Source organism: Phalacrocorax aristotelis, chromosome Z (assembly GCF_949628215.1).
Source record: "Phalacrocorax aristotelis chromosome Z, bGulAri2.1, whole genome shotgun sequence".
Lineage (NCBI taxonomy): Eukaryota > Metazoa > Chordata > Aves > Suliformes > Phalacrocoracidae > Phalacrocorax > Phalacrocorax aristotelis.
Window position 1 is genome coordinate 74,910,809 of NC_134311.1, and position 20,076 is coordinate 74,930,884.

Consider the following 20,076-nt stretch of genomic DNA (forward strand, 5'->3'; position numbering starts at 1 on the left):
TTTCTTGCATTTTCTTGCCTTGACTTTTCTTGCGTTTTCTTGCCTTTTCTTGCCTTTTCTTGCCTTGCCTTTTCTTGCCTTTTCTTGCCTTTTCTTGCATTTTCTTGCCTTTTCTTGCCTTGCCTTTCTTTGCCTTGCGTTGCGTTGCCTTGCCTTGCCTTCCCTTGCCTTGCCTTTCCTTTCCTTTCCTTTTCTTGCCTTTTCTTGCCATTACTTGCCTTTACTTGCCTGCCTTTTCTTGCCTTTTCTTTTCTTGCCTTTTCTTTTCTTGCCTTTTCTTGCCTTGCCTTGCCTTTTCTTGCCTTGCCTTTTCTTGCCTTTTATTGCATTTTCTTACCTTGCCTTTTCTTGCCTTGCCTTGCCTTTCCTTGCCTTGCTTTTCCTTGCCTTGCCTTTTCTTGCCTTGCCTTTTCTTGCCTTTTCTTGCCTTTTCTTCCCTTGCCTTGCGTTGCCTTGCCTTTCCTTGCCTTTTCTTGCCTTGCCTTGCTTTGCCTTGCCTTGTCTTGTCTTGCCTTGCTTTTTCTTGCCTTTTCTTTCCTTGCCTTGCCTTTCCTTGCCTTTTCTTGCCTTTCCTTGCCTTTCCTTGCCTTTTCTTGCCTTTCCTTGCCTTTTCTTGCTTTTTCTTGCCTTTTCTTGCCTTGCCTTTTCTTGCCTTTTCTTGCCTTGCCTTTTCTTTCCTTTTCTTACCTTGCCTTGCCTTCATTTTCTTGCTTTTTCTTGCTTTTTTTTCCTTTTCTTGCCTTGCCTTTTCTTGCCTTTTCTTGCCTTGCCTTTTCTTGATTTTCTTGCCTTTTCTTGCCTTTTCTTGCATTTTCTTGCCTTTTCTTGACTTGCCTTTCTTTGCCTTGCCTTGCCTTGCCTTGCCTTGCCTTGCCTTGCCTTGCCTTGCCTTTTCTTGCCTTGCCTTTTCTTGCCTTGCCTTTCCTTGCCTTGCCTTTCTTGCCTTTTCTTGCCTTGCCTTTTCTTACCTTGCCTTGCCTTTCTTTGCCTTGCCTTGCCTTGCTTTTTCTTGCATTTTCTTAACTTTTCTTGCCTTGACTTTTCTTCCCTTGCCTTTTCTTGCCTTTTCTTTCCTTTTCTTTTCTTGCCTTGCCTTTTCTTGCCTTGCCTTCTCTTGCCTTTTCTTGCATTGCCTTGCCTTGCCTTGCCTTGCCTTGCCTTGCCTTGCCTTGCCTTGCCTTTTCTTGCCTTTTCTTCCCTTTTCTTGCCTTGCCTTTACTTGCCTTTTCTTGCCTTGCCTTCTCTTGCCTTTTCTTCCCTTTTCTTGCCTTTTCTTGCCTGGCCTTGTCTTGCCTTGCCTTGCCTTGCCTTGCCTTCCCTTGCCTTGCCTTTCCTTCCCTTGCCTTTCCTTTCCTTTCCTTGCCTTGCCTTGCCTTGCCTTGCCTTCCCTTGCTTTGCCGTTTCTTGCTTTTTCTTTTCTTGCCTTTTCTTGGCTTTTCTTTTCTTGCCTTTTATTTCCTTTTCTTGCCTTGCCATTTCTTGCCAAGACTTGCCTGGCCTTGCCTTCCCTTTCCATTCATTTCCTTTCCTTTCCTTTTCCTGCCTTTTCTTGCCTTGCCTTTTCTTGCCTTTACACCCCTGTCTTTTCTTGCCTTTTCTTGCCTTGCATTTTCTTGCCTTTTCTTGCCTTTTCTTGCGTTTTCGTGCCTTGCCTTTTCTTGCCTTGCCTTGCCTTTCTTGCATTTTCTTGCCTTTTCTTGCCTTTTCTTGCCTTGCCTTTTCTTGCCTTGCCTTGCCTTTCTTGCATTTTCTTGCCTTGCCTTGCCTTGCCTTGCCTTGCCTTTCCTTTCCTTCCCTTTCCTTTTCTTTCCTTGCCTTTTCTAGCCTTTTCTTGCCTTGCCTTGCCTTGCCTTGCCTTGCCTTGCCTTGCCTTGCCTTGCCTTGCCTTGCCTTGTCTTGCCTTTCCTTGCTTTGCCTTGCTTTTTCTTGCCTTGCTTTTTCTTGCCTTGCCTTGTCTTTCTTTGCCTTGCCTTGCCTTCCCTTGTCTTGCCTTGCCTTGCTTTTTCTTGCCTTGCCTTGCCTTGCCTTTTCTTGCCTTGCCTTTTCTTGCCTTGCCTTTTCTTGCCTTGCCTTTTCCTTCCTTGCCTTTTCTTGCCTTTTCTTGCCTTTTCTTTCCTTGCCTTTTCTTGCCTTGCCTTTTCTTGCCTTGCCTTTTCCTTCCTTGCCTTTTCTTGCCTTTTCTTGCCTTTTCTTTCCTTGCCTTTTCTTGCCTTGCTTTTTCTTGCCTTGCCTTGCCTTGCCTTGCTTTGTCTTCCTTTCCTTTCTTTTTCTTGCCTTGCCTTTTCTTGCCTTTTCTTGCCTTGCCTTTTCTTGCCTTTTCTTGCCTTTTCTTTCCTTGCCTTTTCTTGCCTTGCCTTTTCTTTCCTTGCCTTTTCTTTCCTTGCCTTGCCTTGCCTTGCCTTGCCTTGCCTTGCCTTTTCTTGCCTTGCCTTTTCTTGCCTTGCCTTGCCTTGCCTTTTCTTGCCTTTTCTTTTCTTGCCTTTTATTTCCTTTTCTTGCCTTGCCCTTTCTTCTCTTGCCTTTTCTTGCCTTTTCTTTTCTTGCCTTTCCTTGCCTTGCCTTTTCTTCCCTTTTCTTGCCTTTTCTTGCCTTGCCTTGCCTTTTCTTGCCTTTTCTTGCCTTTTCTTGCCTTTTCTTTCCTTTTCTTGCCTTTTCTTGCCTTGCCTTTTCTTGCCTTGCCTTTTCTTGCCTTGCCTTTTCTTGCCTTTTCTTGCCTTGCCTTTTCTTGCCTTTTCTTTCCTTGCCTTGCCTTGCCTTGCCTTGCCTTGCTTTGCCTTGCTTTTTCTTGCCTTGCTTTTTCTTGCCTTGCCTTGTCTTTCTTTGCCTTGCCTTGCCTTGCCTTGCCTTGTCTTGCCTTGCCTTGCTTTTTCTTGCCTTGCCTTTTCTTGCCTTGCCTTGCCTTTTCTTTCCTTGCCTTTTCTTGCCTTGCCTTTTCTTGCCTTGCCTTGCCTTTTCTTGCCTTTTCTTTTCTTGCCTTTTCTTGCCTTTTCTTGCCTTGCCTTTTCTTCTCTTGCCTTTTCTTGCCTTTTTCTTTTCTTGCCTTTTCTTTTCTTGCCTTTCCTTGCCTTGCCTTGCCTTTTCTTCCCTTTTCTTGCCTTTTCTTGCCTCGTCTTGCCTTTTCTTCCCTTTTCTTGCCTTTTCTTGCCTTTTCTTGCCTTTTCTTTTCCTTGCCTTGCCTTTTCTTGCCTTGCCTTTTCTTGCCTTGCCTTTTCCTTCCTTGCCTTTTCTTGCCTTTTCTTGCCTTTTCTTTCCTTGCCTTTTCTTGCCTTGCTTTTTCTTGCCTTGCCTTGCCTTGCCTTGCCTTGTCTTGCCTTTCCTTTCTTTTTCTTGCCTTGCCTTTTCTTGCCTTTTCTTGCCTTGCCTTTTCTTGCCTTTTCTTGCCTTTTCTTTCCTTGCCTTTTCTTGCCTTGCCTTTTCTTTCCTTGCCTTTTCTTTCCTTGCCTTGCCTTGCCTTGCCTTGCCTTGCCTTGCCTTTTCTTGCCTTGCCTTTTCTTGCCTTGCCTTGCCTTGCCTTTTCTTGCCTTTTCTTTTCTTGCCTTTTATTTCCTTTTCTTGCCTTGCCCTTTCTTCTCTTGCCTTTTCTTGCCTTTTCTTTTCTTGCCTTTCCTTGCCTTTCCTTGCCTTGCCTTTTCTTCCCTTTTCTTGCCTTTTCTTGCCTTGCCTTGCCTTTTCTTGCCTTTTCTTGCCTTTTCTTGCCTTTTCTTGCCTTTTCTTGCCTTGCCTTTTCTTGCCTTGCCTTTTCTTGCCTTGCCTTTTCTTGCCTTTTCTTGCCTTTTCTTGCCTTGCCTTTTCTTGCCTTTTCTTGCCTTGCCTTTTCTTGCCTTTTCTTTCCTTGCCTTGCCTTGCCTTGCCTTGCCTTGCTTTGCCTTGCTTTTTCTTGCCTTGCTTTTTCTTGCCTTGCCTTGTCTTTCTTTGCCTTGCCTTGCCTTGCCTTGCCTTGTCTTGCCTTGCCTTGCTTTTTCTTGCCTTGCCTTTTCTTGCCTTGCCTTGCCTTTTCTTTCCTTGCCTTTTCTTGCCTTGCCTTTTCTTGCCTTGCCTTGCCTTGCCTTTTCTTGCCTTTTCTTTTCTTGCCTTTTCTTGCCTTTTCTTGCCTTGCCTTTTCTTCTCTTGCCTTTTCTTGCCTTTTTCTTTTCTTGCCTTTTCTTTTCTTGCCTTTCCTTGCCTTGCCTTGCCTTTTCTTCCCTTTTCTTGCCTTCTCTTGCCTTGCCTTGCCTTTTCTTGCCTTTTCTTGCCTTTTCTTGCCTTTTCTTGCCTTTTCTTACCTTTTCTTGCCTTTTCTTGCCTTGCCTTGCTTTCCTTTGCTTGCCTTTCATTTCCTTTACGTTCTTTGCCTTTCTTCCCATTACTTTACTTTTCTTGCCTTTTCTTGCCTTTTCTTGCCCTTTCTTTTCCTTGCCTTGCCTTTCTTTGCCTTGCCTTCCCTTGCCTTTTCTTTTTTTGCTTTTTCTTGATTTTTCTTTCCTTGCATTTTCTTGCCTTTTCTTTCCTTGCCTTTTCTTGCCTTTCCTTGCCTTGCCTTGCCTTGCCTTGCCTTGTCTTGCCTTCCCTTGCTTTTTCTTGCCTTGCCTTTTCTTTCTTTGCCTTGCCTTGCCTTGCCTTGCCTTGCCTTGCCTTGCCTTTTCTTTGCCTTGCCTTTTCTTGCCTTTTCTTGCCTTGCCTTTTCTTGCCATGCCTTTTCTTGCCTTGCGTTTTCTTGCCTTTTCTTAACTTTTCTTTCCTTGACCTTTCTTTCCTTGCCTTTCCTTGCCTTTTCTTGCCTTTTCTTGCCTTTTCTTGCCTTGCCTTTTCTTGCCTTTTCTTGCCTTGCCTTTTCTTGCTTTTTCTTGCCTTTTCTTGCCTTGCCTTTTCTTGCCTTTTCTTGCCTTGCTTTTTCTTGCCTTTTCTTGCCTTGCCTTTTCTTGCCTTTTCTTGCCTTGCCTTTTCTTGCCTTCTCTTGACTTGCTTTTTCTTGCCTTTTCTTTTCTTGCCTTGCCTTTTCTTGCCTTTTCTTGCCTTTTCTTTTCTTGCCTTTTCTTCCATTTTCTTGCCTTGCCTTTTCTTTTCTTTCCTTGCCTTGCCTTTTCTTGCCTTTTCTTGCCTTGCCTTTTCTTGCTTTTACTTTTCTTGACTTGCCTTTTCATGCCTTTACATTTCTTGCCTTGCCTTTTCTTGCCTTGCCTTCCCTTGCCATTCCTTTCCTTTCCTTTTCTTGCCTTTTATTGCCTTGCCTTTACTTGCCTGCCTTTTCTTGCCTTTTCGTGCCTTGCCTTTTCTTGCCTTTTCTTTTCTTGACTTTTCTTGCCTTTTCTTGCCTTTTCTTGCCTTTTCTTGCCTTTTCTTACCTTACCTTTTCTTACCTTGCCTTGCCTTGCCTTTTCTTGCCTTGCCTTTTCTTGCCTTGCCTTTTCTTGCCTTTTCTTTCCTTCCCTTTTCTTGCCTTGCTTTTTCTTGCCTTTTCTTCCATTTTCTTGCCTTGCCTTTTCTTTTCTTTCCTTGCCTTGCCTTTTCTTGCCTTTTCTTGCCTTGCCTTTTCTCGCTTTTACTTTTCTTGACTTGCCTTTTCATGCCTTTACATTTCTTGCCTTGCCTTTTCTTGCCTTGCCTTCCCTTGCCATTCCTTTCCTTTCCTTTTCTTGCCTTTTATTGCCTTGCCTTTACTTGCCTGCCTTTTCTTGCCTTTTCGTGCCTTGCCTTTTCTTGCCTTTTCTTTTCTTGCCTTTTCTTGCCTTGCCTTGCCTTTTCTTCCCTTTTCTTGCCTTTTCTTACCTTACCTTTTCTTACCTTGCCTTGCCTTGCCTTTTCTTGCCTTGCCTTTTCTTGCCTTGCCTTTTCTTGCCTTTTCTTTCCTTCCCTTTTCTTGCCTTGCTTTTTCTTGCCTTGCCATTACTTGCCTTTTCTTGCCTTTTCTTTCCTTGCCTTTTCTTTCCTTGCCTTTTCTTGCCCTGCCTTGCCTTGCCTTGCCTTGCCTTGATTTTTCTTGCCTTACCTTTTCTTGCCTTGCCTTTTCTTGCCTTTTCTTGCCTTGCCTTTTCTTGCCTTGCCTTGCCTTGCCTTTTCTTGCCTTTTCTTTTCTTGCCTTTTCTTGCCTTGCCTTGCCTTTTCTTCCCTTTTCTTGCCTTTTCTTGCCTTTTCTTGCCTTTTCTTGACTTCCCTTTTCTTGCCTTTTCTTGCCTTGCCTTTCTTTGCCTTGCCTTGCCTTGCCTTTCTTTTCTTGCTTTTTCTTGATTTTTCTTGCCTTGCGTTTCCTTGCCTTTTCTTGCCTTTTCTTGCCTTGCCTTTTCTTGCCTTTTCTTGCCTTGCCTTTTCTTGCCTTTTCTTTCCTTGCCTTGCCTTGTCTTGCCTTGCCTTGTCTTGCCTTGCCTTGCTTTTTCTTGCCTTGCCTTGTCTTTCTTTGCCTTGCCTTGCCTTGCCTTTTCTTGCCTTTCCTTGCCTTTTCTTGACTTCCCTTTTCTTGCCTTTTCTTGCCTTTTCTTGCCTTGCCTTTTCTTCCCTTTTCTTGCTTTTTCTTGCCTTTTCTTGCCTTGCCTTACCTTGCCTTGCCTTCTCTTTTCTTGCCTTTACTTGCCTTTTCCTGCCTTGCCTTCTCTTGCCTTTTTTGCCTTCTCTTGCCTTTTCTTGCCTTCCCTTGCCTTGCCTTGCCTTTCCTTCCCATGCCTTGCCTTTCCTTTCCTTGCCTTGCCTTGCCTTGCCTTGCCTTTTCTTGCCTTGCCTTGCCTTGCCTTGCCTTGCCTTGCCTTTTCTTGCCTTGCCTTGCTTTGCCTTGCCTTGCCTTGCCTTGCTTTTTCCTGCCTTTTCTTGCCTTTTCTTTTCTTGCCTTTTCTTGCCTTTTCTTACCTTGCCTTTTCTTGCCATGCCTTGCCTTGCCTTGCCTTGCCTTGCCTTTTCTTGCCTTTTCTTGCCTTTACTTGCCTTTTCTTGCCATGCCTTGCCTTGCCTTGCCTTTTCTTTCCTTGCCTTGCCTTGCCTTGCCTTTTCTTTCCTTGCCTTGCCTTGCCTTGCCTTGCCTTGCCTTGCCTTGCCTTTCTTTCCTTTCCTTTTCTTGCTTTTTATTGCCTTGCCTTTACTTGCCTTTACTTGCCTGCCTTTTCTTGCCTTTTCTTGCCTTGCCTTTTCTTGCCTTGCCTTTTCTTTTCTTGCCTTGCCTTGCCTTTTCTTGCCTTGCCTTGCCTTGCCTTGCCTTGCCTTGCCTTGCCTTGCCTTGCCTTTTCTTGCCTTGCCTTGCCTTGCCTTGCCTTGCCTTGCTTTGCCTTGCCTTGCCTTGCCTTGCTTTTTCTTGCCTTTTCTTTCCTTGCCTTTTCTTTTCTTGCCTTGCTTTTTCTTGCCTTGCCTTGCCTTGCCTTGCCTTTTCTTGCCTTTTCTTGCTTTGCCTTTTCTTGCCTTGCCTTGCCTTTCCTTGCCTTTTCTTGCCTTTTCTTGCCTTGCCTTGCCTTTTATTGTAACCTTCATCAGAACATGTCTTTGTGTTATTGTTAAAAATGTTTTTTTTGTTTTGTTTGATTTTAATGGAAAAAAAAAACCCACAAACACCAAAATAAAACAACCAACGAAAAATACCTGAACAAACAAACCAAAACCCATCTGTTCAGGCCTGAGTAGCTGATTAAAGAAACTACATACAGTGACTGAACCTTTCTCTGTGCTACTTACTTCATTCTAGTCTTTTATTACTTCTATGATCTTAACAGATGAATGCACCAACAGCTCACTTTGGTCCTAACTCAGCTCTGCCTGCCTGGTTTACTGCCATCAATATTGTGGATACAATATTGCATCGGGAACTTCAACTCAGTGAATGCTTTAAACATTGCTAAGGTCTTGATCCAATTCTCACTGAAGAGATTCACTGAATGTGAATCCTCCTGCTGATTTCAATAGGCTCATCAGGGCTTAACTGATGTGTTACTTCAGAGATTGTTCATTAAATTTATGTCTAAATTCATAGTGTCTGTTGGTTTATAACTCATAGCAAAATAACATGGAGAAGAAGTATTTATATTTATGGAAGTGAAAAAGAATGAGAAAGAGCTGTTGAAACAAAGGACCATTTGCAAGCATAATGAACCACATTGTTTAAAAGCTGACCTGACCAAAGACCTTAAGTTGAGTTACTGGAGAAAAATTTGTGGAGGCCCACGGGGAACATATTTTGTTGTGAGTTGTTTTTTAAAGTGTACTTTAAATTCTTTCTAAGTTAGGAACATTATACACTATATTATGTATTCTGAGAAGATAGCTGTGTAAAATAAATTCTTCCTTAGTTATCTTATTATTGCTTTTTTTTTTTCCCTTTCACTTTCTTCTTTTTTTTCCTAACTGCTGCTACTTTTCAACGAACTCCATGGAGACAGACTGCAGAATGTAAAAACATCTGAAAATCTCAAGAGTTTCTGAAGCCTCAGTCCATAAGTGAGGCTTTAATCACAAGAGACACACAGGTGATTTTTTCCACCTCTGGCAAGTGAACACAATGGAAGAAGAAACCTAAAGATTCTAGCCTAAAGAGGTGGTAATTAATGAAAATAGAAACAAGTGCCTTTATATGTTGTGATAAATGTTGATCTTTTGGGGATTAGTCTTACTACCTGGAAGAATTGATTCCTCTTTCTATTCCCAGAAACACTGCAATATTTGAAACAAACTTTCTCACTTCACACGTGTCCATATCACCACCCGGTAATATAATTCAATCCCTGGCTCCATTTTCTGACTCAACATTTTATGCAGAGAAGAATATCAGCAGGAGTGTTCTTCAGGTGTTCTGCAGATACGCACACTCACTGAATATCTTGGAAAACAGAACACTGAAGAAGAAGGAAAAATGAGTCTTGATTTAGGAGACATTAGGGACCTACTTTTCCAAATACCAAAGCTAAGTTTTTTGTCCTGTATTAGTGTTGGACCGTAAATGATAAAAGGGAGTTCCACATTGGACCATATACATTTCTGAAAATGGTATGTGCCCAAATATAACCACTGTTATACAGGACTTTGTGAGATTCAACTTAATTCCTTCCGAAACAAGATGGGATGCCTTTATGTAGGAGTGCTATATTAATGATAAAATTTCTCTTCACAACATCTGAGAAATGACTGGGTTACTGGGTAATGGGGACCAGTAATTTTCATTGTTAGAGATAAATAAACTAGATGATTCTCTGATTATTTTTTTTTATCTCACAAGGAAGCAGTTCAAGTCTTTTTGAATTTAAATGCAAAACATCCAAGAATACGTGGTCTCATAAAAATACACTAGAAGTTGACTGATTACCACTTGTAATTCATGTGCAACTAACACACTGCAGCTTTCTCACTCTTTCTTTAGATTATATGGTTATGAAAAAAATAGCATAATAAAATAAAAGTAATTTTCTCCTCAGTTCAGCCTATGGTTCTATGATGGAAAGGGGTAGATATTATCAATGGGTGGCAACTAGATGTTTTCCCGTATGAGAATTGTCAGTGTACATACTTTTGTTCTTATTACTGAATATCTTATTTAGTTTACCATATGCTAATTTGAAATGGTCATCATTATTTTTTGAAATCTTGTAGAGAATGAGTTTCTTTTTTGTTATTTATTTATGAAAGTTGATGTCTAAATGTCTCAACATATTTCTGAAAGTCTGAAGCTTCCAAGACTCCCAGTGTAACATTTGGAATCTTTGTTCTAAACAAGTATCTCAAGGATTCCAAAGTCCCTCCAGCCCTGCAGAGTATTTAGCACCTGCAACTGTCTGTTAGCATGAACAGCTTTAGATCAGTTCCTAATTCAACTGCAGAATTTAACTTTGAAACTTGGAAGCTTGTATAGCACAACTTTGGGCAGACTATATAGCAAGGATGCATTGGATCAGCGGTCTTTGAAAGCCAGCGTGTCTTGCAAGTCAGTCTGATATATGTAATCTAATATACCTGAAGACAGGGATCCTGGAAACCTGAAATCCCTGATGACTCAATGGTCAGTACATGACACAAACTCCTTAGAAAAACAGACTTCAGGTTGCTAAAATAAAATAAAGTTAAAAGCCCTTTGGAAAAAATGTTAAGAAAAACAGTATCTCGTCCAACAAAACTCGAATGTATTTTGGTGGTGGTTAGTATAAACTGATATTTAAATGAAACATTTCAACTTTGATGAATTGGGATTTTACAGCAAAATCCTATTTCATCAGAGAATTCCCAGGTAGCTCTAATTGGATGCTTCAATCTATAGTAAGCAGTAATTGCCTTTAATGGTTTTAAAAATAAAATAAATACCTTCCGTGTTGAATTCAGACATATTATGGTATAATATTTTATGAAGTCACAGAAAGTGTGCAACAATGTAATGATATTAAAGATATAATGAAGACATAAAAGGCAAAATTGGAAGCTGTCATTGTACATTACAAAATCAAATTCCTACATTTTTAAATGATATCATTTTTGAAAAAGACAAGCCATCAAAGTGCATATTATTTTGTGAGGGGGAAAGGGGAAAATTTAAACAGTAAAAACAAATGCAATTTGAATGTATTTTATCCAAGTGTTTAAAATAACTTTTAATGGAAAATACATAAATGAATTTTTTAATATTAATTAATTTTTAAAAAGTAATACTCTGAATCTCAGAAAGTGTGGTTTCACTGTTAAGCAACCACCCTGAGGCAGAAAAGAAGAGCTCAAAGTTCTTCATCAAGAAGGAACCACTGGATAAGTACAGTGTGTACTGAAGAAGCTGTAATACAGGCCAGATGTAAGAGAAAAGGAAAATGATCTGTGGTAAGTGTGTGTGTTTCATCACAAAGATCAGCTGGGATTTTATGCGGGGAATTCAGCAGCAATGTCCTTTCTATCTGATCTAAGAAACAATGCTTTAAAGAAAACAACAGGTTTTTTCCCTTTTGTTTTCTCTTTAGAAGAAGACATGGTCCATAAATGGAAAGGCGGTCCGAATGAATGTCTACCCTTTGCAGCTTCTAAATCTTTCCAACCTTATGGTTTGCTGAGTTAATTAAGGGGAATCTTTTTTCCCACAAATTAATTATGAAATTAATCTATTCTAACATCAGCCATCTGGGTACTAGACTCCCAAACTGAGATAAGCTCCCTGTAAAGTAGTCACCTCTAAAGGGTGATTCTTCTGAGTGGTTCAAGACACCCATCACACAATACCAAACTTGTCCTCTGGATGGGCCTGTTTCTGCACACTGAACTAGAAGAGGAGCAGGCCATGACTAAGTCACACTTACTGGGTGATGCAGTGCTTATCTAAATCGTGAGTGGCACTGGTGCACGAATATGTCTGAATATGAGGTGCATTGGATCAGTCAGCTGGACCTGAAGGTCAGGCAGCACTCTCTTTCCATGGACCCTTCAGAGTGATCCTTAGTAAACCTGACAAAATATTTCATTGAAGCTTTTCTAAAAAATCAGACGTTTCTGCAGAAAGTGCTTATATCCAGAGATTCAAGCAAATAAAGAGAGATCAACTATATTCTTTCTCAAAAAAAACCACTTAGTAAAAGGGAATGCAAGAGGCTTGGGTGGGGTTTTGGACAGGGTGGGTGGGGTTGTTTTTTGTTTGGTTTTGTTTCGGTTGGTTGGTTTTGTTTTGTTCTATTTTGTTTTCTTACTGAAGAATAAAAATATCCAACTAACGATGAGTTTTGAGCATGAACCAATGAAAAATTAGCCCATAACTTTTTTTTGTTGCAGAGGACATAACTGAATGACAAAAATTGAGTTTCAACAAAGACCAGAAATTCTATAAGAAAATGAAAAAAGTGATGATTTTGTTTTCATTGCATTTTGTTTGAAAGTACATCATAATAACCAAAAGATCCCAATTCTAATTAAAGAGAGTTGATAGTGTGCTTCAGGTAGAATGCTCAAAGAGATGTGAACAACATTATTACCTTAATAAACAGTCAAGACTATGGAAGAAATTATCTGTTCTGTAGTTGGAGTATTACACCCGTGTGTCCTGTTGTTTACGTGTCAGCTGACAGTGTATCAAACCTGTCCTTCAGCCTTTATGCATCTTGTAATAAGTATTTTATCTGAATGAATCTTTATCCTGTATTCTAAATAAATTCAACTGTATAAATAAGTTAAATCCTGTTTTTGAAACATGCATTTATTTGCATCTATTCTTTTACAGCACATCACTGGAAAGTATTTCATTTGATTTGAGAAGGAGAGAGCAGACTGACTGCAAAAAAACAGAATTAACACACAGTAGCATTCCCATAAAAAGCTATCTTTTTTCTGCAAATACTTGTGCATTTGTGGGAGTGCTCTGTGCAGCCAGGAAATGTCACTGCAGATGAATTTTAAATAAAGTGTTCATATTTCTTTGGGGACTTTCGGATCAGAAAAGGAAATGGAATATTTACAATTTGGTGCATAATTCATTTTTTGTGGGTAACTACCAGTTTTATTTCCACCCCCAGCCTGAATGCATTGAAATCTTGTTAAAAAATAAAAATCATAAATATTCAGCTATAAACATGAAGGCTAGGAGGTAGTAGTAACAGTAATAATAGTAACAATTATTATAAGTTTAATTATTTTTTTCTTTATCTATCCACATAAAATAAAAGAAAGGAATATAAATTTCTAACATATGTCTTGCATTATTACTTGAGGAAGAAATACGGTTAAGCGAAATGCTGCCGCTTTGACATTGTTCAAATGTGGGTTTTGTACGCCTGTAGACTGTGTGTCTCTCTCATCCTGTCACCAGTTTTATATTATCCCAGTACCATTAACTTCAGTAAAACTGCATCAGATTTACATCTGTGTAACTGCATAACCATTTGGCCCAGCAACTGACATTCTACCATGGCATTGTCATTGCACTGAGTAGAAACAGTCCTTTTTTGTGAGTTGTTGGCACAAAGCTCAGTAAAGCGGAGCTCTGATTCCTGCCCTGTATGCCACCTCAACAATGATAATGCAGTAATAATTAATTACTTTTATGTTTATATGGTTCTTTGAGATGAAAGGTGAAGAGTGTGGTATGTGTGCAAAATACTTACAGATTTTGTTTTCCTCTTTGGGGGAAAAAATCCTAGCAAAGGTCGTATCATCTCACTGCTAGCCTGATATACAGCAGATAAAAAGTTTCAGTCTGATTTCATGCCTGTCATAGCCCCTATATCACTCTGCATTTATGGAATATTTCAAAGTTTCGTTCATTTCTATCTCAGTCAGATCTCAAAGAGGGCTTTACACTTGATAACAAAATGAGGCTGCCAAGCTCCTTATAAAGGAGGAAATGGCAGGAGTGCATTTAACCTATTTTGAACAAATTACATTGGCTGACAGTCAAATATCATATTGATTTTAACATTGCTCACTTTACAATTGGCTACATGGTCCTACTCCAGCATATCTCACTGACCTTCTTATACTCATGTGTTACAGGCAGCCTCAGTTTTACTGATGTATATTTCTAACTTGTTTTAATTACAGAATATGCACTTCTCCTGCTGAAGTGTCACCAAAAGGCCTTCTGTTTTTTTCCACACAGATATTATTTTCATCAAACTATGTTGTCACTAGTATTGGACATATGCATGACTTTGGGGCCTAAACTTTAGTGATGTAGACGGCTCAGTTATACATTTTAGGACTGTGAATAGTTACATCAGTTAAGTTTTTGGCCATTCCGAAGCCTTAATGGGTGCTTCTGGCCTGTATCTCCAATGTCAAACAAAACTTTTACTCGGTGTTTAGGTTCACTGAGCAATCACACTGTTAGCAGAAGTTAAAAGATTTTTTCAAGTAATAGTTGTCTTTTGGATGAGTCTGTTGAAGTGCATTTGGAGATAATCTTTCCTAGCTTCAGACATCTAAAATTTAGCTGTGTAGTCTATCCTACCAAAACAGGTTTCTACTTTAGTCCATGGAGGGATATCAAGGCTCCGGAAGGCAATTCATCCCTTCTCAGAAACTTGTCTTACAATGAGACAAATTGTTCTCTCTGTCTGCCTCTCATTCACTAGATCTGTTTCAGACTATGTAGCTGAACTTAAGAGACGTTTCTGACCTTTAAAGCACACAACCATCCAGCTGAAATCCATTCCGTTTTTAAAATTAAACTGCAGATCTTGTTGCAGCTCTCTGTTCTTATTTTTCTAGATCTCATTTTTTTGAGGATGTATTTCTTCAAAAGCTATTCTTATTTGTTGAATTATGAGTAAACCAATATGTAAAAGGTCAGAATGCCTTTGTGATTTTATAAAAAAAAAACAACCAAACAAAAAATCCATCCCAAAAACAGAAGACACAGTCTTCTGCACGTGCTCCAGCTGCAGCTCTTTTTGTCCTTCTCCTCTCCCACTGCATAGAATACAAGTTTAACACAGAGCGCTTTGCTTTTCCTATGTGTGATCTGAAACGGTTCTGTTTTGGACTGTATCCTTGGTCTTTCTGAAACCTACTGTACAGAACCACTCTTTGCATTACCAGGAGAACTGGCAAATTAACCTCCCAGGCCTTTGACAGCTCTAATTTCTTACCTTCCACTACGTCACGTTGCCTGGAGGTTGTTGGAAGGTACTAACCTGGGGCATTTACTCGTATTATTCAATGACTATGCTATGGGTTGGGGAAGATGCTGAGGGTTCTTGTAATAATATGTCACATGTTTTCTCTAATCAGATGGCTGTGTCATTGGTCACATTCCTCTTGGACAGAGCTTTTTTCAATGGCATATTGGTAGACAACTTGACATGAACATGGCCTTTTTCCCTGTTGTATTTCTTTGAGATTTCAAATGGTTAAATATGAAAAAAATCACCCACTTCAGGTGAATTTCTTTACTTACCTTACATGTCTTCTCCAAAGTAAAAAGCTCTGGATAGTTCCAGACATTAATTACTGAATCCACCTTCTGTGAGGACACATATCTTTAAAAAGGACCCTGCTGCTTACTGCTATTCATCTCTTCGTTCCTGAGCACTTGCCTTTGGTTTGAATATAAGGACCATTTCTATTTGCAGAAATCAGAGGCTGCTAAAGAGAGATGTTTCTGATGTGCAGAAAGCCTTGCCTCATAGGGTCACTTGTGTTCTGTCTCAGTTTTTTTCATGGTGCCATTTCTGCCTGAATATAGCTTTTTTCCCCCCACCCCCACCCCTTGCTTTATGTTTACATGGTACTTGATTTAGGTCGGAGTTTGTCTTTTAATCTCTGTTCAAACAGCACAGTGATATTCTGGTACATAAGAGCTGTTCTTAAAGATTGTCATAACTGTTACTGAGAAGACAACATGGCCATATTCTTTCCTTAAACAACTAACTAAAATACTTAAGTCAAGGAAATCATTGTCTTAGGATTTCTTTCTAGTCATTCAAAGAGTATGTGTCTTGTGTCCTCTTTCTCGATGGAATACATACTGAATCTAAGCCAACAATATTCCCCATCTAGGTGTTTTAATTAAGCATCCTGACTTTGGTTCTTTGTTTTCTCTCTGGGATATTTTACTCCTGTTTCTCATCATTCAGTAATTCCTCTAACTGGGTATGAAAATAACACTACTGATTGAAGTGAACTTTTGGTGAAAACAGGAAGTTTCTGCAATGCGTTTTTACTTGTTTACCCATGTCCCATGGTGTTTGCTTTATGAATGTGCCTCTGTTCCTATATGTCCTGAGAGAGGTTCATTGTACTAATAAAAATGAAATAAAGGGGAACACAGGGCAGACTATTTTGCTTAAAATTGTAATTAACAGAAATTTTATGCTGATCAATAATAATAATAGAAGTTACGATACACCTAATGTGGAAACACTTGGTTAGTTCTAGGACATGAATAGTCTTAATAGTAATCAGATTGGGAAAATTAGGTTTATTGTTGGCATAAATAAATTAAAGTTAAATTAATAAAAATCAAACACCTTTTTTTCAGTATTTGCACTGAAGAAAGTATTTAGTTTCACGTCTTCTTCGGTATACTTTAAAGTCTCATCTCTAAATGCTTCTTTCCTAGAGTGGCCTTAGCATTTATTAGGATAATTCTGTAATCAGAAAAAGCACTTCTGTTGCATTCGTTAAGGCAGGGACTGACTGCAAGTCACTAAATTGAATTATTCACAAAACACTATTTTCTTAATATTTATTGGGGGGTGAAAGCTTTTGTTTGACTCAAACAGAAATTTTGAGGGGAAAATAAAAATCAAATAAACCATAATATTTAAATTGTCCCTGGATTTTATTTTTTATTTCAAACCTTTTTGTGTTTGTTTGAGAATGGTCCTTTTTCAAATAAAATAAAATAAATAAGCAAACAAACCATATTTTCAGCACTTTTCTGCCAATGCACTGAGTTTGATTTAGTGTTGCAATAGTTTAAGAGTAAGAAAAAGATCTTAGCAATTAAATCACAGTTACTAACTATGATAAAGGTATTTAAAAATAATCATCCTCTCCTACTTAAAGCAAAAAGAAAGGGTCAGTTAGCAAATCTGCAGAATCAGGGAACACTACTGACTCATGATTTATCTGGGCCTTTGAGTAAGTTTTTGTATTCCGGAAGCCTTAAGCATATGTTTAATTGCTTCCCTGAACCAGGGCCTGAATCATGACTTGCACCTATTTTTTCTCTACCTGCATCAGCACTAAAACACAAACTGTATTACTTACAATTTTTTGTGACACCATCAATGCATGAACAAGATCTCTGCAGGTATTTTTCTCCCCTTGTCTGCAAATAGTTTTCATCAGAAAGGCTGAATCAAATAACTACCCAAAATAATGCAGGTATTTGTTTATCTTACCCTAAGAAGAAATAAAACACACATTTATACACTCTCAGAGACACACACAGATGTGCTAAAGGGATGAAGTGCTGCCTTCATTGCAAATGACAAAGAAACCAAATGGATTGCTAAAAGCAATATAGTCTCTTCTCTCTCCGCAAGAAGAAATGGCTGTAGCTGCTGTATGTTAGCTGTCTAGAAAAAACTTTATTATGCTTTCTCTGTCTTGCTCTTTCTCCTCCTCTCTCTCCCCCTTTTCTCTTTCAGTTTATCAGTTCATCACATAGCAAATGTGACGTCTCCTCAATATATCTCCCTTTCAGATTTCATTGACCTATGACCCATAATATCCCAATTTGCTTCAAGTCCTTTTATTTATGCCATTCCTAGACCCTATACATTCTGATCTAAGAAACAGTAATCTCTCCTCAATGCCTATGGAGCACACTTTGCAGGTACCATCAGTTCAGAAAAAGCAGTCACCCAATATATGAGATTGTGACAAGGTATAATGTAATGGTAGTTATGTGAACCTCCAATAAACTAGTGGTACTTCACAGATTACTTGGAGAGAAAGTCTTTTAGTGTGCTTGAAGAAGTATGAAATGAATTTCATTTCCTTCTCATTTGCCTTGCTTTTGAAAGGTTTCATGCAAGATATGTGACCAACTATTATAGTACTAATCCATCCATGACAGAGCTCAATTTTCCCTGAGAATTTACTTCTGAATGGGCTGCAGAAAAACTTGAAAGCTCAAAATTAAAGTACACTGAACAGAGCAACCACTGAGCTGTGGGCAGCTGTCTGTCAAGAAAACCAGTTGGAACGAAAATGTAAATTAGATTTTAGTTTTATTTATGTTTTTAAAGCAATCTGCAGAGGTAAAGTTTTACAGCCCTGTGTGTAAACAAGAGCAACGAGATGGAAGTGATGACAAGCTGCTGTTGTTGTGAGTTGTTCTCATTAAGGTAAATACAAAAATAAAAAGACCACGGGTTACTGACAGTTTTAAAACAGAGCACTGTACTGCATTTAGTCACACATTATGAGCAGAAACTCTGTGGTAATTCAGACACTGATTTTATTTTTTTCCCCTTTGTGTCACTAGCCAGATAACTTCAGTATGTTATTGCCACAATTCTTGAATAGGGTCCTGAAAGTAGCTAAAATGGACTTTAAAATGCATAGCGCAATTTAAGATAATACTATATAAATATAGTGCTCAAAAGAGTGAAGTAAGCCTGTTACTGCTAAGGCATAGACAAGGCTGTGATGGCGCTGTGATGTAGGGCTCGCCTGTCCCATGATGGAGACAGTGCGCTTCACACCATGTGTTGCAGGTGGGAAGCCCATGGTCCTTCCCACTGCTGCTTCTTGTCAGAGGAACAGGGGCAAGAGGGGAGATGGATGGGATGCCAGTCAGGGAAGGTGGCATGTTCAGCTCATTCTGCACCAGCAAAGACAACCCATAAAGAGATTTTAAATGTGGCTTCTTCAACTGATGTCAAAAGCTGGTCTGGTTTCAAATATACCGGGAGCAAGATAAATGAATGGGAGGATGATTCACACACCCGCTTCCCATCTACACAGTTTACATAGATAACACCATATGTGAAACTCAGGGTGGAATTTTCTTATTTCTGACTGTGGATACTGGAATATAGATGTTTCTATGTAAGGTAGTCACCATGGCCTGGTCAAAGGGGAAAATCAGACCCTTTTAGAGCATTCTTAATTTGGCCCATCTTATATGTGGGTCTGAGATGAGTATTGTTCCAAAAGCTCCCATTTTTCTCCACTGGATGTGAAGGAGTCTGCGTGAGTAGCTCAGACACAGATGTCTACATGTAGGCAGAGCAATCTCATCCCGATACATATTCTTACATTAACAATATAGTGATTCTCACTTTGCAACTGCCTGTACATGAGCACTAATTTCTTCACAAATATTGACAAATTTAATCTTGGCCTAAAAAGCTCTCTAGTTTCACTGTGAAAATAACTATTTCTGTGGCACATATGATTACATTCTACCTCTGCCCTGTAGCAAAACTGCAAACATTTGTGAATTTGCCTGAGGCAAAAAGTCACCATTTCCCAAATTACATGTTGTCTTCAACATCTAATAATCACTGCCCTGGATAATGCAAGGTGAAATGGAAGGATATTTGGTGAAGCCATAAAAACATAAGATTCCCTCTCCTCAAACAGAATTGCAAGTAATCGGAGAGATCCGTAGAGCTGCAGCAATTTATGCCAGTTGAGAATATGACCCAGAGTCCAGATCTCAAAAATATTATCTTTTTTTTCCAATAAATATTACAGCTAATATAAACTAGAGGAGGAAAGTGTGTCTATCCCCTTGCCACTGTATGACATTGAAGAAATACTCTTGAAAATATTTTTTAGTGTTTTGATAGTCCATTGTTCTCAGATCCCTACAGAAAATTTTAAAGGTGTTGGCCACAGGGAAGCCCACAGCATCTATGAAATAGTTGTCCATAAAGTTTGCCAGTTATGCAAGTCCTTCCTTGAAAGGAGTGGACTTTCTCTGAAGGTGGTCGATACATCAAAACGCATTTGTTGGGAACTGGGCATGTCAAAATTTTTCACTCTCAAGCTGAAATAATTACTGCCAGTCCCACGATTGTTCCCAAAATATCTAGAAGTTCTAATGAAAACACTTTAATTTTACCCACACAAGTCATTTACATGCTGTCCAGTACACAGCTACACTTTTCTGTATTTAATATTAGATCCTTTTTTGTTCCTAATTTCATCCTATCACATGTAACACATAAAAACCTGTCTCATAATAAAAAAGGAAGGAAAAACCAAAACACTGTTGTAATTAAATAGTTAAAAAAATTTTCACAAACATTTTCCTTCTTTTACAAATTATTTTCACAAAGATATTGTTTATATTTAAAAGACATAAGTTTTCATGAAATGTCTTAATATTGTTTTAGAAAGGCATTTGTATTAAACCAGAAGTTAAAAAAACCATTTATTTTTAAGACTCTGAGGTCATGGAAAAGATATTGTCTCTTTTTGCTTGCATATAACTTACAACACTGGCAAGAAAGAGTTGCTTCGTTGTATGATAAGGTACGGTATTATTAAAAAGAAGCATAGTTTGCCTGACTAAAACCATCCTCGTCTCAAACTATTTGCTCTTTGAAGGGAGGACACCTTCTGCTACTTTTCCTTTCAGGATGTTTTACATTTAACATCGGTGTTGCAGGATCTCTGCTATCAGTGTCTATCAAATGTGACATTGTTTCTGCTGTAAAGGAGAACTTGCCAGGCCTCCAGCAGCAGTGGTGTCTGGCAAATGATGGTTTAGGA